The following is a 6,000-nucleotide window of genomic DNA, read 5'->3' on the forward strand; positions in this document are numbered from 1 at the left end:
TGAGACAAAACTGCACATTCCAGGGTGGCCTTTTGTTGTGGGCAGTCTGAGGTACACCTGTGCACTACTCATGATGTCAGATCAGCATCCTGATGTGGCACACCTGTGAGGTGGGATGGATTATCTCAATATGGCAGATGTGCCCACTACCACACATTTGGACTGATTTGTGACCACTGTTTGGGAGGGATGGTTATATTGTGTATCTGGAATGAATTTTAGGTCTCTACGTCCATCCCATGGGGAATGGGAGCAGTAACAAAGGTGTTGCGTTTATATTTTTGTTGAGTGTAATTAAAAGCACAGTGGGGTAATTGAATAGTTGCTCTGGCATTGCAGCAGCAGTTACAGAGGTACCACATTTATCTTCCACTTCCCACAAATCTTGAGGGATGGCTGCTATGAGGAAAGGCAGCCCAGAAACTTTACCAGCAGGACACATCTTTGTGTGCCTCAACTTTCAGTCTTTTACCCAAGATAATCTGCCATTTTTTCCTTCCTTGGTTAGGTTTAGGGATTAGAGATCTGATCTAAATGATCATATTAAAATTTAGGACACATTGTCAATGGACCTTGGAATTATTGGGTGTTTCACCAGCCTATTAATCAACGAAAGACCTAGACAGACTTTTAATTCATTTGAAAGCCTGATGCTTAGCCTTGTCCACCCCAACTGTAAAACTCAGAAACCAGTCTTACTTGTTATCTATCGTCCACCTGGGCCTTACACAGAGTTTCTGTCCGATTTCTCAGACTTTTTATCTGATTTAGTTCTCAGCTCAGATAAAATAATTATTGTGGGTGATTTTAACATCCATATAGATGCTAAAAATGACACCCTCAACATGGCATTTAATCTGTTATTAGAATCAATTGGCTTCTCTCAAAATGTAAAAGAACCCACCCACCACTTTAATCACACTCTAGACCTTGTTTTAACATATGGCATAGAAACTGAACATTTAACAGTGTTTCCTGAAAACCCTCTCCTGTCTGATCGTTTCCTGATAACATTTACATTTACGATAATTGATTACACAGCGGTGGAGAGTAGACTTTATCACAGTAGATGTCTTTCTGAAAGTGCTGAAACTAAGTTTAAGAATATAATCCACCCACTGTTATCATCTTCAATGCTCATAGAGCAGAGCAGCTACCTGAACGCTACTCCAACAGATGTCGATTATCTTGTTAATAATTTTACCTCCTCATTACGTACAACTCTGGATACTGTAGCTCCTGTGAAAACTAAGCCCTCAAATCAGAAGTACCCGACTCTGTGGTATAATTCTCAAACATGTAGCCTAAAGCAGATAACTTGTAAGCTGGAGAGGAAATGGTGTCTCACTAATTTAGAAGATCATCATTTAGCCTGGAGAAATAGTTTGCTGCTTTATAAGAAAGCCCTCCGCAAAGCCAGGACATCTTAATACTCATCACTGATTGAAGAAAATAAGAACAACCCCAGGTTTCTTTTCAGCACTGTAGCCAGGATGACAAAAAGTCAGAGCTCTATTGAGCCAACCATCCCTTTAACGCTAACTAGTAATGACTTCATGAACTTCTTCACAAATAAAACTTTAATCATTAGAGAAAAAATTACCATTAATCATCCCACAGATGTAATATTATCTACAGCTACTCTTAGTACCATTGATATTCATTTAGACTCTTTTTCTCCAATTGATCTTTCTGAGTTAACTTCAATAATTACTTCCTCCAAACCATCAATACGTCTTTTAGACCCCATTCCTACAAAACTGCTCAAAGAAGTCCTGCCATTAATTAATTCTTCGATCCTAAATATGATCAACCTATCTCTAATAATCGGCTATGTACCACAGGCCTTCAAGCTGGCTGTAGTTAAACCTTTACTTAAAAAGTCATCTCTAGACACAGCAGTCTTAGCTAATTATAGGCCAATCTCCAACCTTCCTTTCATATCAACAATCCTTGAAAGAGCAGTTGTCAAACAGCTAACAGATCATCTGCAGAGGAATGGTTTATTTGAAGAGTTTCAGTCAGGTTTCAGAGCTCATCACAGCACAGAAACAGCTTTAGTGAAGGTTACAAATGATCTTTTTATGGCCTCCTGCAGTTTAACTAATTGTTGTGTGTTATCTGGCTTCATGGACAGATAGAGCTGGGTGTCATCAGCATAGCAGTGAAAATGTATGCTATGTCTTCTAATGATACTGCCTAAGGGAAGCATGTATTATGTAAACAGAATTGGTCCTAGCACTGAACCCTGTGGAACACCGTAATTGACCTTAGTGTGTGAAGAGGACTCTCCATTTACATGCACAAATTGGAGTCTATTAGATAGATGTGATACAAACCACTGCAGTGCAGTACATGTAATACCTACAGCATGTTCTAATCGCTCTAATACGATATTATGGTCAACAGTATCGAACGCTGCACTGAGGTCTAACAGGACAAGCACAGAGATGAGTCCACTGTCAGAATGTCTTAAAGACATAAAGACCTGGATGGCCATTAACTTTCTGCTTCTTAATTCAGATAGAACTGAGGTTATTGTACTCGGCCCTGAAAATCTTAGAAATATGGTATCTAACCAGATTCTTACTCTGGATGACATTACCTTGGCCTCCAGTAACAATGTGAAGAACCTTGGAGTCATTTTTGACCAGGATATGTCCTTCAACGCACATATTAAATAAATATGTAAGACTTCTTTCTTCCATTTGTGCAACATCTCTAAAATTAGAAATATCCTGTCTCAGAGTGACGCTGAAAAACTAGTTCATGCATTTATTACTTCCAGGCTGGACTACTGCAATTCATTATTATCAGGATGTCCTAAAATCTCCCTGAAAAGCTTTCAGTTAATCCAAAATGTTGCAGCAAGAGTCCTGACAGGGACTAGAAAGAGAGAGCATATTTCTCCTGTATTGGCTTCCCTTCATTGGCTTCCTGTTAAATCCAGAATTGAATTCAAAATCCTGCTCCTCACATACAAGGTCTTAAATAATCAGGCCCCATCTTATCTTAATGACCTTGTAGTACCATATCACCCTATTAGAGCACTTCGCTCTCGCTCTGCAGGCCTACTTGTTGTTCCTAGAGTATTTAAAAGTAGAATGGGAGGCAGAGCCTTCAGTTTTCAGGCCCCTCTTCTGTGGAACCAGCTTCCAGTTTGGATTCAGGAGACAGACACTATCTCTACTTTCAAGATTAGGCTTAAAACTTTCCTTTTTGATAAAGCATATAGTTAGGGCTGGACCAGGTGACCCTGAATCCTCCCTTAGTTATGCTGCAATAGACGTAGGCTGCCGGGGGACTCCCATGATGCATTGAGTTTTTCCTTTCCAGTCACCTTTCTCACTCACTATGTGTTAATAGACCTCTTTGCATTGAATCATACTTGTTATTAATCTCTGTCTCTCTTCCACTGCATGTCTTTATCCTGTCTTCCTTCTCTCACCCCAACCGGTCGCAGCAGATGGCTCCGCCCCTCCCTGAGCCTGGTTCTGCTGGAGGTTTTTTCCTGTTAAAAGGGAGTTTTTCCTTCCCACTGTCGCCAAAGTGCTTGCTCATAGGGGTCATATGATTGTTGGCTTTTTCTGTGTATCAATTATTATAAGATATACTGTACAATATAAAGCGCCTTGAGGCGACTGCTGTTGTGATTTGGCGCTATATAAATAAAATTTAATTGAAAAAATTGAATTGAATTTCTTTGAATTTTTAAAACTTTAAAGTAGACGTGTTACTCTAAATGTTATTTAACTGAAAACAAGATGCTGATAATCAGGAAAACTTAGATCTTGTACAGTTGGCTCTTGCTGAAATGACACAAGTTTAAGCATTAATCCTTCTTTTAAGAAGTGTCACAGTGTAATGTTCACACTCAACAACTTTGAAAAGCAAAGATTTTACAATTATCAAAATTTTTACATGAACAACGTGAGAAATATTCTGAAAATATAAATTTTAAAAAAATAAGAATATAAAAAGCAAAAGTTTCTTATACAAACTCGAGTGGGTAATAAGACTTTCACATGAAAAGGTTCTTTGGTTTCATTGAATTGCTAATAGTTAGATCAACATAATAAAATAAAACCAGATAATGAAGTTAGACAGTTTGATTAATAATTTCCCTAAAATTAAGCCTCCTGCTGCTGGACTGAAAAATTAAACAAACAAACAAAAAACAGTTAAAATAAAGAATCACTTTACAATCAAATCTCAGTCTGACAGATTTTGATATCAGAAGTTTTGACATCTCCTGCCTTTCTCTCTGGATTATCAGGAAGCTGCTGCTTTGTGTCTCCATTCCTCACACTGGTCAGATCATCAGACAGATAGAGCCAGCGGTTTGCAGTGTTTGGGTCCAGAATGACAGGACTGAAGTGGAACTTCTCCTTCATCTTCTCCCACACTCTGAAGGACAGGTTGCCCAGGTGTTTGGCCACATCTATCAGTGCTCCTGAGACCAGCTGTGGATCTGACACTGAGCTCTGGGCTCTGGCTCTGCTCTGAGTGTCTTTATAACTGCTGAGGAATGGCACGCTGTGTTTCTGCAGCTCTTCTTCAACAGCAGAGATGCTGTCTGACAGAGAGGAGATCTGCTCCTCAATCATCTTCATCTCTCTGCTGATAGTCTTCCCCTTCTGCTCCTCTTCCTCCCTCAGAGCTGCCAGTCTGGACTCCTCTTCCTCTTTCAGGAACTGCTGGAGCTTGTTGAACTCTGCTCTGATCTGCCTCTCTGTGGACAACAGCTGCTTCTTGGAGTGTTGAATCACTTCATTGTATGTTTCCTCCACTTGTTTGTATTTGTTCCTCTTGTCCTGCAGAGACTTTAAGTCAGATTTCAGCTGCTCCTTCAGGTCACTGACTGCTTCTTCTACAGGAACCACTTTGTGACTCAGGTGGAGAGAAAAGTCACACACAGGACACACAGCTCTCTGCTCGTCCACACAGAACAGTTTAGGCACTTCCTCATGTTAACTGCACACCACTGTTAATTTCTTCTCTCCCTTTTCTGTCTCAGATGATCCAGATTTCTGTCTCCCAGCAACTGAATCAGCAAGTTCTTTCAGTGTAAAGTTCACACCTGGATGATCCTTTGAAGATTTTCTTTTACAAATGGGACAGTTTTTGTTTTTAGTTTGTTCCCAGAATTTCTGCAGGCAGCTTGAACAGAAGCTGTGGCTGCAGCTCAGAGACACAGGATCTCTGAAAGTCTCTGAACACACATGGCAGCTCAGGAAATTTTCAACAAGTCCGAGTTTCTCAGCCATTTGATCTTTAAGTATTATTAACTCACCAAATTAGTGTCTCTTGAACTTTCTGATTAAAATCCTCCAAATGTGTGTTTTTCAGCAGAGATCTGACTCCCTGTAATGGCGTCTCAGCTCAGTTCAAAAGTGTTGGAATTTACTTTCATTTTCATGAATCACGATCACGTATTAAACTGAAACACGCACATAACACTTGTGTCCGTCAGAGGGCGCTGTGTGTGTCATTCAGATAGTTTTCAGTTTGTGCTCCTTAAAACGACACCAAAGTGAAAAATGTAGAAACAGCGTATGTCCCCCCCTCGGCCAATGCGGATGCAGCCTGTGACTCTCTCCACTCTGTGGTCAGCAGACTGCAAACACAATCTCCGAGAGCCCTTCTCATAATATCAGGGGACTTCAATCATGCCTCACTGGACTCCACACTGCCCACCTTCACCCAGTATGTGACCTGCCCAACCAGAGTCAATAAAACACTGGACTTACTGTATGCCAATGCAGAAGAGGCATACAGTTCATCACCTCTCCCTCCCCTAGGCAGATCTGATCACAACCTGGTGCACCTTGTCCCTGTGTATGAGCCCTTAGTGCGCAGGGAGCCACCAGCCACCCGCACAGTACAGAGATGGTCGGAGGAGAGCGAGGAGGCTCTTAAGGATTGTTTTGAGTCGACTGTGTGGGAAGTGATTTGTGATGACCACGGAGAGGACATCGACAGCCTGGTGACATGCATTAC

At 40.9% G+C, this 6,000-nt stretch overlaps 1 pseudogene across 1 annotated transcript; it reads right to left on the reverse strand.

Annotated features, from left to right (window-relative positions):
• Positions 1 to 4,205: 4,205 nt before the first annotated feature.
• Positions 4,206 to 5,267, reverse strand: LOC308404372 (E3 ubiquitin-protein ligase TRIM35-like; annotated as a pseudogene). Its single transcript has one exon. The product of its transcript is annotated as an E3 ubiquitin-protein ligase TRIM35-like (transcript).
• Positions 5,268 to 6,000: the final 733 nt, after the last annotated feature.

The sequence above is a fragment of the Rhamphochromis sp. 'chilingali' genome (assembly GCF_963969265.1).
Source record: "Rhamphochromis sp. 'chilingali' genome assembly, chromosome: 10".
Classification (NCBI taxonomy): Eukaryota; Metazoa; Chordata; class Actinopteri; order Cichliformes; family Cichlidae; genus Rhamphochromis; species Rhamphochromis sp. 'chilingali'.